Source organism: Camellia sinensis, chromosome 10 (genome assembly GCF_055761805.1).
Source record: "Camellia sinensis isolate YWXY chromosome 10, ASM5576180v1, whole genome shotgun sequence".
NCBI classification, from domain to species: domain Eukaryota; kingdom Viridiplantae; phylum Streptophyta; class Magnoliopsida; order Ericales; family Theaceae; genus Camellia; species Camellia sinensis.
The window spans coordinates 48,190,077-48,206,857 of record NC_138970.1 but is presented as its reverse complement, the minus strand read 5'-3'; positions in this window follow the sequence as shown (position 1 = coordinate 48,206,857).

Here is a 16,781-nt window from a genome sequence, read left to right as displayed (position 1 = left end):
TAATTTTTAGCAAGCACGACAATTGATAATAAAAAAAATTAAGTTAAAAGCATGTTTTCTTCTTAATAATCAATATTTTTTTAGCTTATTTATTTATTTCAGTCTCAAAAACTAAAATCAGAAATTATACTAAACATTTTAGTACAAACTTTCAGGGAAAAAATTAGAGAAAATTATATTGGTAGTCCATGTATTTTGATTTGTGTAATTTTAATTGACTAGATTTTGATTATGAATTTATGATTTTGTTTCAATTTAGTCAAATTAAATACAATTGTTAATATTTTTTAATAAAAAAATACGTATATAAGTAATTTACTTAACTCAGTGAGTTAATGTTAACTAATTTTGTGATAATTTTTTGTCAAAAACACTAACGGTATTATCAATTGGACCGAATTGACGTAAAAGTTAAAATTAAGGATCAAAATTAAACAAATTAAAAATTGTGGGCCAAAATAACGGAAGGGGTAAAATATAAAAATTACCCATGTAATTTACCCAGTTTTTTATTTTATTTTATAAGTAACAGCATAAGTGATAGTAAATAGTTCTAATACCACAGACCTCAGGTATATAATATATTCATATAAATTGGCACCCAAAAAAAAAAAAAAAAAATAGAATGAATGAAAAGAAAAAGATGGTACTCACAATCAAATATATCTTTCTAAAGCTTGAAGTAATCCAAACTGTGATAGTGCATATATAAATATAAAAGATATATTGCTGAAGAAGATGAGAGAATGGTGGTGGAATTTAAGAGTATATGTATATATATATATATACACAAACATATATAAAAGAAAAAATGAACACGGAATTTCAAAGGGAGAGAGAGAGCCTGCCAGCCGCGTTGCTCCCTATAAAATATTATTTTTTACAAAATAAACAAATAAAAACACCCATGATTTGTACAAATTTTTAATTAAATAATATTATATTTCACTTTTTCTTTTTTAGTTTTATATTATTCGGGCATATAAGAAGATATTATTTACTTTCGTTACCTTTTTAGTGATATAAGAATCCATCACAAAAATTCATGTAAAAAATTTGATTAAATATGGGTAATATTACAATTGTTTTAGTAAGCAAAGCAATATATCAATTTATTTTAATTTTAGTGTGAACTCACCAATATACTCCAAGTTAAATTTATATCGTATTAGGCTTCAAGTTGCCTTGTTTTTTTTTGTTTTTTGAACGAGTTCAAGTTGCCTTGTCTGTACCTATTCATTCTTTGACGTTATAATTGGCAGCCAACTAAGGCCAAGTTTGGGTACTTTTAAAAAAGTCAAAAAGTTAAAAAGTTACTCAAAAAATTAAAAAGTTAACACTATTCACCAAAAGTTAACAATTACGGCTGCACAACTCTCAATTCAAATTTTTCCCTACAAATCAATTTTTACATTTTTTTATTACACATTCTTCAATAAAAAGTCAAAAAGTTAACCCAAACATCCATATTTTCAACCTCAATTTTTTATTCTAAAAAGACAAAAAATGCACTTTTTTAATCTTCCCAAACTTGGCCTAAATTACTTGAAGTCCAAAGACAAGTGGACGACTTTCTCTTTCTCATGAATATGTTTAAAAAATTATAAATATTCTTTATCAGGATTTTTTACTTAATATAATTAATTAAATAAATAAAATTTATAACTGCTTTTCTATATAATAATAAAATTATTCAAATTATTGATTAAGATAAATTTTTGATATCATTAAAAAAATTATTAATTGATTTGATTATTTATTAATAAAATAAACTATGTGTTATGAAATTAAAAAATTCAGGAAATGAAATGTAATTTTCAAAATAACATGAGACAATTCGTATTTTAATAAAATCTTAGGGGATGTATTTGTGATTTACTCTAATTTTTATTATTTATATTTTTAGGGGGAATTTCTTAGTAAAAAATGGTAAATTTATAAATTAATATAAAAACTGTGATGTTTTTATTTGAACAAATGAACACGGTATTTTGATCCCCATGTTATTTTGATTACTGTAGTCTTAATTAGTTTGATTTTAATCATAAATTTATAAATTTATCTCTATGTGATCAATTAGACTAAATTGACACAAAATCATAAATTCATAATTAAAATTGAGTTAATTGAAAATATAGAAACCATAATGACACAATGAGTAAAATATAGAAACTATCAGTGTAATTCATTCTTTTTGTTTTTAATTCTTTAGGCAAATTGTACTGATAGTCCCTATATTTTGATTTTCATCCCTATAATTTAAAATAACTCGATTTTGATTCTAAATTTATGACTTTGTCTCAATTTAGTCCAATTGAATACAATTGCTAACATTTTTAATAATAATAAAAAAAAATACACAAGTAGCATGGGTCATGATTTTAAGGGAAATATAAATTTGCTAAACTTAGTGAGTAATATTAATCAATTCGGTGATAATTTTTTGTCAAAAACACGAACAATATTATTAATTAGAGTAAATTGACACAAAATTTAAAATTAAAATTGAATCAGTTAAAAATGTAAGGACTAAAATGATACAAAAGATAAAATGTAAAATAATTTACCCTAATTATTTTATATATAGTTGACGAGAAAATCTTGGTGTCTATTTCATAGTGGCTCGCATTTTTCACATTGGATCTAACCACATAAAAAAAGAGGGAATTTATAATCTACTGACACATTTATAAAATAATTATACATATATAAAAAAAATTATAATTATAATTATTAAAATTTATAATAATTATCATTAATTTGTAATTTTTTTTAAAAGATTGCACGAATTGTGATATCCCTAAAAACAATGCTGAGTTTGCATGAAGTTTAAGGCTATGAATTTGTTGGCTTTTTGGCTTTTCGAAGGGTATTTTTGTAAATGTGAGCGTGCCAGCAAGGATCAATCAGTCCTTACAGAAATTGTGATTGCCAACCAATTATCAGACGATTGTGTTTTAGTTCTTTTCAGCCTCAATGAAGAGGACTTTTACTGGTGGCTTGACTTAGGAGAAATTAAGAGAAATAACAGTAATATGAAGAACAATTGAAGTATTTCATAAAAATGAACACTTACAATGGTCCGAACTCAGCCTCGGAGAGGTTTACAACAGCAATCTACTTGAATCTACTTGAAGCTACTCCTATGAATCGAAGTGCAGTGCGGGTATTTAAAGTGCAGGTATTTAAAGAACAGGTATTTAAAGACTGGAAATGTAAAAGACTGGAAAAGAAAATATATGAAGTAAATGACTGATTTGTATGATCTGAGTCGCCTTTTTTTCTGGGGGCTGCTCTGTTATTTATACTCGTCAGTGATGACCTTCAAACTGCACTTCGAACCGTCGAACTGCTCCTCCATGATCGCTGATCATGCTTCCTTACAAGTAGCTCCATTACGCCATTACTGGCAGTTGAGCTTCCCTCTTGTACTTGAATTTGAATATGAGTAACCGTTGAGGCTATGTCATCTTGCATCCCGTTATTGATCTAGTGTTACTCAGATCATGTGAGAACCCATATTTATTGCCACGTGTACGATCAGGATTGAAGGCTTGAATAACCTTCCTTTATTACCCTTACTCTGCCACGTGTCGAACTGTAACTGGCTTTTACAAAATATGTAGCCAACATTACCCCCCGCACTAATATACCCAATACTTGGCGATATTAGTGGATTACAATTTTCCCGCGCCTCTAGAACGTGTATTGAGTCCAAATTCTGGAAACACAACCGTCATCCATTTGGTGATCATTTGCCTTAGCTCGTCGAACATCCCAATACCTTAGTATTCGAACAGGCTATGGCTGCATCAACTTCCCTTTCTACTGATCAAGCATATGAAGAGCCTTTGAGTGATGTTGTTCCCCCTCGAAAGAACCTCCACGCATTCATTAGCCACCTTTACCCGCCCTTCTCTATTCAGGTAATGGAGGCTTTTGCAGATTATAAACCTTTGGACTACGAACACATTGCCTTTAATCCCTTGGTTTACAAACTTACAGATACAAGGAGTTCTTCCCCTAAGCTCCCTTTGTATTTTGACCGAACTACTCTCAAGCCTTTGCTTCGACAAGTTGCAAATATGGACTTAGGAAACTCTTCTTCACAGACCTCTGCATGGGATGAAGCTGTAACCTCTTCACCCTCTGGGGGTTCTGGCTGGACAAGCTGGTCAACTCCTGAGACTTATGATTTAAGGGAGCGAATTAATCACCATTTTGTTGAGTTCACTGACCCCTTGGAGTTTCCCTCCTACGCTCGAAGCTCAGTGGTCTACCCTTACGTGCCCATTGACCTTCGACGTAGCTTGGAAGAGACTCTTCTTGTGGCTTGGTATACTTCTTCCATGCCTACAAAGATAATGCACCCTGCCCAGCGTCCAGAAGAAGCACAAGGGTACACCTCTTCATTCTTAGCCAAGAAGGCGAAGATTTGTTCTTCTGATTGGCTTGATTACATTAATGCCTTTGTTCCTTCTGCTCCCGTGCCATCTCCCATGATAGAGGCATCCACACCCTCTTCTGCATCTTCTGAGATAGAAACATCTACTCCTTCCCCTTTGTCTTCTGAAGCAGAGCCATCTACTCTCTTCCCATCTTCCGAAGCAGGACCATCTTCTCCTTCTCCTTCTCCCATTCTTTCCTGGACAGAGAAATTAAGACTTGCCCTTCCAATGGACAAAGTTTTTCCACCTTACCAACCTCCGTCACCCCCTTCTCCAGCCGAGCGAAAGCAAGCTCAACTTTTGCTCGCGGCTTTCTCCCACCTGCCCTTTAATGTTCTTGAGGATGACATTCCTCTTAAGAACTTTCAATGGGCTTGTGATGTCCTGACTAGGGGTTATGTCCTCAACCCTCTTGCCCAAGCAGAGCTTCATTTGTTTTTGGACCAACTCCCAGTACTCCTCTACTGGCATCGGAATTCAAAGATCACCATCCAATCTCTGGATCAACTTTTATCTCTCCGAATTCATGCCCAGTATGAAGCAGAGAATTTTATCGAAGAGTTCGATAACTTCAAGAATAAAGATTCTGCGTACTGGGATGATTTGGTTGTAGATGAATTGGAACAAAAATCGAGGGAAGAGGCTTTCGAAACAAAGGCTGAAGAACTCTATTATGAAGTGAGAGCTCATCAGCTTATGCAACCAACTTTAGAAGAGATAGAAGAAATAATAAAGAAAGAACAGAAATTTATTGACCATTGCTGGACAAAATTTCATGACCTTGTTATTTATTCTATTCCTTATTTTTATGAACTTGAATTTGTACCCAGATAGGGTTACTTAATGTAATCATCTTGGCTTTAATATAAACAAAGTCTTTCTGTACTTAACACTGTTTTGACTCTGTTTCCTTTCATCTCTAAAAGCTAACTCATAACTTCGAATTGAACAATCTCATCCTTCGAGTCAATTGTTTAATGAAGTACTAAAAGAACCAACATGTCTTATTCCAATTTGTGGAGTAAAATTGACAATTCTGGCCGATATCGTCTGGAATTAATGCTTTAAATTTTAACAATATTACCCCTCAAAACCAATTACAACCAACATATGGTCATGGTTAATATAATCAATCAATTTCAAATTGACCATTTTTTCTTTCGAAGAGTAATATGTATAAAAAACCAACAATTGGTTTTGATGCTTTGAACAGTGTTTCTCATACTCAGAGAATACTAGGGTTTGCTCCGAAGGTCGTTACTTTGATTCGTAATCCCTAAACAGGTCTTTAAACCCTTTGAAATAGACCAATAATCAAGCAATTTAGCACCTTTACGCATATAATGGGCTTCGAAGCCGGCTTATGTATTTCGAAGCCGTTGTTATTTGATTTTTTGGCGCCAACATCTTGTCTTCGAAGCCAAATATTTCATTTCGAAGCTGGCCCCAATCCCGGAATAAGCTCTTTCCTCCAAAACTATCAATATTGGAAGAGATTCCTCGTATTCGTACTTTTAGTACTTAATGACTCATGGGGTATAATTTCGGACACAGATTTTAAAACCCTCTCGTTTCGTGTTCCGAAATCTCTTGCCTTTTACAAACCCTTCTCTCTACTGGTTCCTCTTTGCTTCGGTCTTCTTCTTCTGAAGAGTGTATCATCAATGGCTTCTTCTTCACAAAAAGTGCCAGCCCCAGAGCGCGTAGGCTCATCTTTAGCTTTGAAGAGGCTTATTGACGCAGAATGTGAGAAGTACAAGGCTGGAGAGAAAAGCGCTATCGATGGGCGTATCTTCGTCTCTCGTCATCATGAGCAGCAGAACTACGTGCTCGGACCAATTTTCAAGGAAGTCCTTACTGAGCTCCCAACCTTTTATCCGCGTCTGGTGGACCACCGTCTCCTTTATGAAGGTGGCCTTGACTGGAAGAACTGGAAAAGCAATCGTCCTCATCGATGCTGGCCCACGATAAGACCGGAATGGCAAGAATGGTATGATCGGATCATTCCTGCTAAGACACTGGATCTCCAAGAGCTCTGCCTTCTCGATGCTCTTCGACTATCTAGGGTAACTATCTCAGAGGACCCTTTCCTAGTTCCTACTGCTTTGTGCTTTTGGAACCCCGTCTTCAATTTCTTTCAATTCAGATGTGGGATGATGGCCCCCACTGTTCTTGATATTTGCCATCTATTAGGAGTATCCCCCATTGGTACCCCCATCACACCAGATTTTCTTGACTTAGCAGTCCCTTTCTCCCTCCCTTCTCTTAATTCATCTTACAGTGATTTTGTTAGAGCCGAGAACAAAAAAGTGGGTCCAGTAACTGATAGGGAATTCTTTTCCTTTTTATTATATTGGCTTTGCAAATTTCTTTTCTGCACCTCCTCCCAAAGAATCATGCCTGAATTTGCTCCTCTTGCCAAAGCCTTGGTTTTGCAGAAAAGAGTAGCCTTAGCCCCATACATTCTGGGTCATGTATATAGAGTTTGTTCCCTCTTTTGTGAGAAACCCTTAGATGCTAATCAAGGGGGACCATTTTGGATCCTTCAGCTTTGGCTCTTTGCCTATTTTACTGAACTACAATCCAAATGTCTTAAATTTTCTGGGCTACACTCTCTTACTCATGGCATAAAACTAGCCAATGCTTCACTTTATCCAGCTACTTTTGCCTTTTATTTCTCCTTCTTTCATCAACTACCAGCTGCTCTACCTGATCACCGTTTCCGTCCCTTCGAAGCTAGCATAGGTCCAGCCTGGTTGAGCCACTTCCTCAGTGACAGGCTCTGTGCCTTGCCTATTCACAAAGATATGTGAGCTTCCCTACTGATCCCTAGAGAACTGTTTATTGGGACCACCAACCCCAGAGCCTATAAATGCATAGCTGAGCCTTATTGTCCTGCTCAATTTGCTAGACAATTTGGCCTCACACAAGGAGTTCCAATACCTCTCTGCAGCAACACCAACCTAACTCTGACCAAGAGAGATTTGAAGGTTCGAAAGTCAAGACTAGAAGAGGCAACCTTCAAGTTTATGGATGATCTGGCCACTTTTGAGTACATCCCTTTCATTCCTCAAGGCACCTTTTTGAAGAGATATCAGAGTTGGTGGGTGAGTAATATGGAAGTTTATTTAGTTGAAGGTGATCAGAAACAAAAGAAGCAGAGACTGCTTGAGCCTGAGAAGAAAACAATTGAGGTGCAAGAAGAAGAAAAAGAAGATGCAAAAGATCAAGAGCATGAGTCACCCTTGATGAGGAGGAAAAGGGTGATTGACTTGTCCCAAGAAGAGACAACCACTAGGGAAGTAGAGGAGGAGGTTATTTTTAAAGAATCCGAACCTCAGGCTGAAGGAGCTGAGAAAACAATTGAGGAGCAGACAACGCCAATTCAAAGAAAAAAGAGAAGAAAGATTACTGTCTCTTCTTCTGAGTTTGATATCTCCCCTTCCAACTTTGATGAGGATTCTGATTCTGAGACCATTGCCCAAGCAATAGGAAAGAGAAGGAAAATGACTGCTTCAACTACTGCCTTGATTGAAGATCCCCTTCATGAGGCAGCCGCCAAGGCCGTGGAACAAGAACATTCCAAAGCCATAGTCGTCTTTGAAAGGGCTGAGAAAAGACGGCAACAACAAAGTTTAAGAGAGAGAGCTGCTGCTGCTGATGCATTGCAAAGGGAACTAGCCAGAAAACAACGGACTGTTGGACACTATTCTCTCCGCAGTTCTCCCATCAGTACCAGTGCCTCTGGAACAAGTAATTTCTTTCATACCTCTGCTGTTTTTTACTTTGTCAGCTTGTGGTATTGAAGTTTAACATTGTTCTGCATTTCTTCCTTTTGCAGCGACAACTACTGCACTCACCTTTCCAATAAGGCCTTCCTCAATTTCGGTTGAGGTTGATCAAATGCAGAATGTCAGGGTTGTTCGAATCGTACTTCCACTTCCAAAGCCTATATTTGACGTACCTTCCTTAAGTCCCAGTATTCCTGCATCTCCTTTTCTTGGATTAAAGCCATACCTCCCTTTTTTGGCTCGTGACCTACCTCAGTCTACTTTTCCTTCGAGCCTTGCTCTTTTTCCGTCCTTTACAGAAACTCCAACTGTTGCTCCATTCCCAGTGGCAATTGATTCTTCCACAGAGGACACTGGTAGCTTTTCAATTCATGGCTCATCACCAATGCCCACTTCCAGCCCCTCTTCACTTGATTTGCTGGTGGCCAAGACCATAGAGGCTGCCAAAGATGCTCCATCCGTTTCTCCCATCCCCATGCAGCCCTTTGTGTCCTCCACCACAACACTCTCTATGCCCTTCATGTCAAGGGACGAGGTAGACATCTTTGAAGGAAGACTAGCTAGTCTCTTTGACATACCTTCTACCTCTCCCACCTCTACTGCTGAAGCTGAGCCATTAGCCTTGGCTGACTCCCTACAGGAAATCTTCAAGAGTTCTCCTTCCTCCAGCAACGAGCCTTTTGCACCTTCAGTAGATTTAGACATATGCTTGCAACTGTTGACTTCTTTTTCAAGGATCCCCTTCGAGGCTCTACAAAGGCCTATCATCAGGAATGGGTTCCTTCAATGCTGTAACATTGCTGAGCGGTCTGCCATGAGTGTCTCAAGTCATCTATCACAGGCTGCAGCTACTATTGATTTTTATCTCAACATTTGCCATGCTGCTAAAACTGCGGATGAGAAGCTGGCTAAGGACCAGAGTTTTGTTTCTCAAGTGCATACTGAAGTATCAACTTTGAAAGAACAACACTCTTCTGCCTCCCACTTTCGAGTCCAACTTCTGGAGAAGAAAGCTCAGCTTGAAGAGGAGTTAGCCGCAGTAAACCAAGCCTTGGTTCGAACTGATAAGAAACTGCACATCACCAATCAAAGGCTGGCTGATCGAAAAGAAAACATGGCTGCAGCTATTCAATTATTTCCTTCCCTTAGCAATAGGAAAGCTATTGTACAAAAACAATTAAAGCATTGTAATGATTTTTGGGCCAATTTGTGGCACAATGTACTTGATTCTTTATGAAAGCACAATATTTTGTATATCATTTGAGCAAGCTTGTGTTTTTGCATATGGTATTCACTCTATCCCTTGTGTTTCCCACATGGTTGGAAAATAAGGTTTGAAATATCTGCCATTAATCTTTTTGGGATGTACATAACCATTCAAATTTCTTAAATGGTATGCTCCAAAAGGCAGAACCCTATGAATTTGATATGGTCCTTCCCAGTTAGGTGACCATTTGCCAAACTTATGGCTTTTAATCCCAATTAGGAGTATTGTCTTCCATACCAAATCACCTTCGTCAAAGCCAATGTGTTTGACTTTCTTATTATAATTCTTGGCTGCTTTCTTCTTTTGGAAAAGAATGCTATTTAATGCCAAAATTCTGGCTTCATCTATGCCTTCTAATTCTAAGCACATACTTTGATGGTATTGTTCAGGATTCAATTGATCTTGACATCTTACTCTCAAAGATTTAACATTAATCTCTACTGGTATGACTGCATCATGTCCATACACCAAGGCATAGGGAGTGACTCCTGTGCTTGACCTCGGTGAGGTTCTATATGCCCACAGAACATCCAATAATAGGTTATGCCAATCCCTGGGATTGTCATCCACAACCTTTTGTATTCCTTTTTTCAAGGACTTATTGGATGACTCAGCTTGACCATTAGCTTGTGCATAATAGGGTGTGGAATTAACAAGACAAATTCCAAATTCTGCCACAAAAGACTTCACCATCTTCCCATCAAACACAGTTCCATTATCAACTGTTATGGTTTGCGGGATGCCAAATCTATGGATCAAATCTTTAATAAAACCAATAACCTCTGTTTGGTCTACAGCCTTGTATGGTTTAGCTTCGACCCACTTAGTGAAGTAGTCAGTGGCCACTAGAATGAAACAATGATGTTTTGAAGAAGGTGGGTGTATTTTTCCCATCATATCCATGGCCCACCCTCTGAATGGCCAAGGCTTCACTACTGCATGTAGATCAGTTATGGGCACGTGCCTTATTGTGCCATGCTTTTGACATGCCTGACACCCCCTTGCATATTCGATGCAGTCTTTTTAAGGATGGTTGGCCAATAATAGGAATGCCTTCGAAGCAACCACCTCATTTTTACACCAGGTTGATGAGCACCACAGATGCCTTCATGAACCTCAGCCATGGCTGTTAATGCTTCTTTCGGGCCTAGACATTCTAACAATAAGCCATCTCCCCCCCTTTTGTAGAGAGCATTACCATATATCATATATTGCATAGACTGCAATTTGACTTTTCTACTGGCCTTCGAAGATGAACCAGCCAAGTACTGCATTATTGGATGCCTCCAATCTTGTTCTTGTAAGTCATTATGATTGACTTCCAAAATCACATTCCTTTTATTCAAAGGTTGTATTAATCTCTGATATGTTGTTTGGCTTATGTCCCTTTGGGTATTATCCCTTCTCTTGAAGTTCGAAGCTCTCTGAGCCACATCATTGGCTCTATTGTTCAAGAATCTTGGAACATGGGTTACATTTGCTATTTGAAACTGAGAAAGCAAATGTAATGCAACAACATAATATGGCAAGATACTTATGCTTTGACACTTGAAAATTCCTTTCACTTGGTTAACCACCAATTGAGAATCTCTGAATATGTCAACTGCATGTACTTGTAATCCAATAAGAATCTCTAGTCCCACAATTAAGGCTTCATATTCAGCCTGGTTATTGGAACAGGTAGCTTCATCCACTCTAAAACCATGGGTAGTTTCTGTCCCCTGTGGAGACTTGATTACAATACCAATTCCAATTAACCCATTTGCTTTCGACCCATCGAACCACATTTTCCATGGCTCAACACTGGCCATACCAAGTTCCATTATCTTCTGGCTTTCTGTTTGAGATGGATGATCTGCCAAGAAATTGGCTAAAACCTGCCCTTTTACTGCCCTTTGAGGGACATATTCTAGATGAAATTCTGATAAGGCAAGTATCCATTTGCCAATTCTTCCCCTCAACATTGGTCTAGATAACATATATTTAACCAAATCTGTGGTTGCAATTACCAAGACAGTTGTAGGCAAAAGATAATATCTTAATTTTATTGCAGCAAAATACAAAGCAAGACACATCTTTTCAACAGCTGAATATTTACATTCACAAGAATTTAAAAACCTACTAAGGTAATAAATAGCTTGCTGCTTGCCTTCTTCATTGTCTTGGGCTAAGAAAGCTCCCAATGAATCCTCTGCTGCAGCTATGTACAACTTCAAGGGCTTGTTCCCCTTTGGTGGCATCAGCACTGGAGGGTTAGCCAAGTAGGCTTTGATACCTTCGAAAGCAATTTGATGCTCTGCTGACCACACGAATTCTTCTTCAGCTTTCAGCCTTAACAAGGAAGAAAATACTTTAGTTTTTCTTGCAATGTTAGAAATAAACCTTCGAAGAAAGTTAACCTGTCCAAGGAACTTCTGCAATTCTTTCTTACTTGATGGAGGCCTGGCTGCAATGATGGCTTTGGCTTTGTTCTGGTCAATCTGTATTCCTTTCTTGTGTACCACATAACCCAAGAAGTTTCCAGATGATACGCCAAAGGCACATTTAAGAGGGTTGAGCTTTAATTTGAACCTTCTCATTCTTTCAAAGGCTGCTTCTAAGTGAAACAAGTGCTCTTCCATGGACTGGGATTTAACCACAATGTCATCAATATAACATTCCAAATACCCTCCAATGAGGTCATGAAAGATAGTGTTCATGGCTCTTTGATATGTAGCTCCAGCATTCTTTAGACCAAATGGCATTTTAACCCATTCAAAGGTGCCAATATTCCCAGGACATCTGAATGCTGTCTTGTGGATATCTTCCTCTGCAATGCAGATTTGGTTATAGCCGGAATGCCCATCCATCATTGACAAGACTTGGTGACCTGCTGAACTGTCTACCAGCAAGTCCACTATAGGCATAGGGTACTCATCTTTGGGAGTTGCCAGATTTAAGTTTCTGAAATCGATGCATACCCACATTTTGCCATTCTTCTTGACTACAGGCACAATATTAGATAGCCACTCGACATACCTGGCTGTTCTAATAAAACCTGCCTTGAGGAGTCTAAGGATCTCTTCCTTGACCTTCTGAATTACTTCTGGACTCATCCTCCTTGGTTTCTGCTTGTAAGGCTTGAAATTAGGCTTCATGGGGAGCCTATGTTCCACTAATGATCTATCCAATCCTGGTAGTTCATTATAAGACCATGCAAAGCAATCTTTGTATTTCTTCAGAACAACCAATAGCTGGTTTCTGTCCAGAGCATTCAAACAAGCACTTATATAAGTGGGCTGTTGTACAGAACCTTCCCCTAGATTTACTTCTTCTAAAGGGTCTTGTGCCTGAGGACTTACCAAAGCTTCTTCCTTGATTCCTTCAACCTTCGAAGTAGCCCTCTTGCTTTGTTCTGCTCCTAGGTTTTTTAGTTCAACATCCTTGCCCTCCTCCTCATAGACAAAATCTGTCCATAAGGCATCCTCCTCCTGTATCTCCTGGACTTTTGTCTCAATGTCCAATGCACAATATTTCCCAAGGGTCAAAATTCTGACCTGTTGCTGTTTCTGCTTACAGCCGAGTATCATGGCCTCCCTTTCTTGCTCCTGCACTCTCTGGACTATAGCTTCTACATCCAATGTTGAGAATTTAATCAGAGCCAAGGATGTGGCTTCTTGCTTTTCACTTCTTTGCCTATAACCAAGCATCATTATCATCCTTTAGAACGACCTCTTCATCAGCACTTTCTTGGACTAAGTGCTTCAAGTGTGCCACTTCCTCATCAGCCGTCACTTCGGCTGAATCATCATCTTTCATCAGTATACTGAGCGGTGTCACTCCCTCAATATACAATTTAGCCTCCGCAAAGTCTGCACAGGCTATGAAGGGTTGAGGATCTGCATCGATTTCCTCTGTCTCTCCATTGCCTAAAGCCATCATGATTTTCTGATGCAAGGAAGAAGGCACACATTTGTTAGTGTGGATCCAGTCCCTTCCAAGTAAAGCATTATATTTAGCATTACTGTCGATTACGAAGAATGCTGTCATGCAATCCCTGGTTCCCACACTTAAATTAATGGGTAGAATCCCCTGAGCCATTTGCTTATCTCCAGCAAAACCAGCGATGGTTGTGCTGGTTGGGATCAACCTGGGATTCCTTTTCCCTAGTTTCTTCAAAGAAGATTTTGGCAACAAGTTTACTGCTGCCCTATTGTCTATTAGGACTCGATTCAGTTGTACCCCATCGAAGAAAGCCTTGATGTACAAAGGCTTAACATGTTGTGTCATGGAATTCGAGAGATACTCGAATGGATACGATAGGTTGATGCTTACCACTTCCTCGCTCTCATATTCATCTTCCATCGGGGTAACCATTTCGAAATTATCTTGCACCATACTTGCTTGTGAGTCTTCACTAGAGATCTGAACTGGATCAGCTTCCTGCCCCTCTTGATTCTCATCTCCAGCTTGGAATTCCTGTGGTAGTATGTGTACCATGTTCACTGATACTAGGGGAAACGAGCCAAACTGGATGGCTGGCTGTACCTGTTTCCCCTCTTGGTCACTTTGATCAACTTCCTCAGAAACATCCTGCATGATGCATTCTGGTATTTCATTGCTAACTGATCCCTTCGAAGGATCTTTCTCAACTGGCTCTTCAGTCAGAAACGTTTGTTCAGCCATGAAGGCTTCGAACATCTCTTATTCCATCATTTCTTTCTTTTGGCTTGTGCCAATCTCTTCTTCTGTCTCACTATCACTCTTCATCAGAGCCTTCTCCAATCCAGCTAAACTAGCCTTCTCTCTGGCTGTTAGTTCGGCATGAACCTTAGCCAATTGTTCTCGGCTGCAGACCACTTTGCTCTGTGGAACCGGCTTTGGAGCATGGTCTGACTTTGGGTTCTTCCTTCCTTCCGTTTTGACTGGTGAAGAATTTTCTCCACCTTCCTTCAGATCTTTCTGGTACTGGGTGTACCTGCGCTGAATTTTTCTCCTCTGTGATCTTGAGATGACTGGGACCATGTCTGGTTCTCTCATCTTTGGATGTTTAAGCAGTACCCAGTTATTCGGAGCCACCATAGGAGGCTTGATCATCCTGCCTTGGTTTACAACACCTCCATAAGCAAGCACTTCCCTAGGTTTGTTTTGCATTACAAACCAGTCTGGGACTCCAGGCACCCACGATCCTACTGATCCAGATGTGGAACTGTTTCTTTCTACCTTTGAAACCACCTTCGAAACTGGCTGTGAAGGTAGATGCTTGTTCCTGACTTCATGTCTCGAGTCTGTTTCTGGCCTTTGATGAAAGTAGCCACTTTCAGTTCTGCGTGAGGTTAGTTTAGGAGGCCAATCCCTGGCTTTAATCCCGTAACCTGAACTCTTCCCCAACCTTTTTTCAGAATGGTTGCTTTCTACTCTGTAATAGTTAGGTGGTCTAGACTCATACAAGGACCTGTTGCCTTTAGCATGCATTCTGTCCACTGCAGGTTCAACCATTGATGGTCGCTGCCTATCACTACCTGGATACGGCCTTTTGTTGTAAGCATTGGTTGGCTTAGAATGTCTTTGAACATCTCTGTAGTATTGTTTTCCATCAATTGGAAGCCCCCTCAACCATTTATGACTCAGTCTGCAATTGGGACACATCCTCTGCATTACAGCTGCTTCCAAGGAATTGTCATCTCGTGCTTCTTCGTCAGATTGCTCCTTCTGATGTGAGAAACCTCGTCCAATAGCTGGTGGGTTTCTAGTCTCCTTCTTAGCAGTTGTCTGGTTGGCAGTATGCATTTGCACGTTGACTTCTTCCAACTCCTGCAGAGATAGATTCTGGAAGTTTGGTACAACCACATTAGCTGTGCCTTCTCCAACTTCTGGAAACGGGTTACTATCAATCCCCATGATCTTTTCTGTTTTGGTTGGGAATTTCAGACTTCCTTTCCGAATCTGCTCCTGGATCCTGTCTCGAAAAACAATGCAGTTTTTAGTCGAGTGAGACCAAGAGTTATGCCATTTACAATATATTTTTCCTTTAAGTTCATCTGGAGATGGCAGTTTTACTCCCTTTGGTAACTTAAGGAAATTGGCCGCGAGCAAATGATCAAAGATGTCATCTGCTTTTGTTAAATCGAAAGAGTATTTTCTGTGAAAGTCTTTCTTTTTAAACTGCTGGTCTATAGTTGTATCCTTATGAATTAATGCTTCACAGATTACAGGTTCTTTGCCTACAATCTCTGCTGCATCTATTTCATAATTAGGATCTCTATAATATGTCTTATATGATGCATTATTTCGATCTTGTTCCTCTTCTAATAATGCTTCATATTGAGACACCTTATAGGTCAGTTCGACCAAATCTCTGAATTCGGTTGAATCAAACTTCTTTCGAAGCCTGAATTCTAAACCATTTTGAGCCAATCTGACAAACTCTGGCTCTGGAATAATGACTCTACATTTATTCCGAGCCCTTTTAAATCTGGCAATAAACTGAGTAGCCTTTTCCTCAGGCCTTTGACTCAATCTAGCCAAGTCTGCCATGGAAACTTCTGGCTCTGATTGGAAGAATTGGGCATGGAATGCCTCTTCCATCTGTTGCCAATTTTGAATGGACCCAGGTGTAAGGTTGATGTACCATACGAATGCTCCTCCAGTCAGAGAATTTGGAAATAATCTCTGTTTCATATAATCATGATTAGTGAATTCACTGCATTGAGCAACAAATCTAGCAATATGCTCTACAGTTGACTGATTTCCAGTTCCATAAAATAGAGTAAAATCTGGTATTCTGAATCCTCTTGGGTATTCATGTACCCTATCTACCCATTCTGGATATGGTTTTCTGTATATAGGAGTCTGGACCCCCCGAGCCATTGGTCCACATATCTCCCTAACAATATCAGCAATCTGGTCTCTAGGGACCATATTTTGTGCCTGCTGAACCACTACTGGAGGGGCAAACACAAGATTTGGTGGACAAACTTGTGCTTGTGGTCCTCTTGGTCCATAAGGTGGTAAATTTGGGGCTGGTTGTCCTTGCGGTGTGGGTTGCTGTTGAGGGTATGGGTAACCCCTTTGAGCTTGACCTGCGAAAGGACCTGCAAAAGGTGCTGGAACAGGTGTTGTGTCTCTGCCATTTGTAGGAAAACCCTCCAACCCCCCGGGTGTAAATTCGAATAAGGGATTAGTGTACCCCCTTGTGCTAGGTATGGCTTCGAACATGGGATTGGTAACCATTCTTATGCCAGTTTCTTGTATTTGGCCAGATCCACCAACTTGTGTAGCTTCATTATTAAGTAC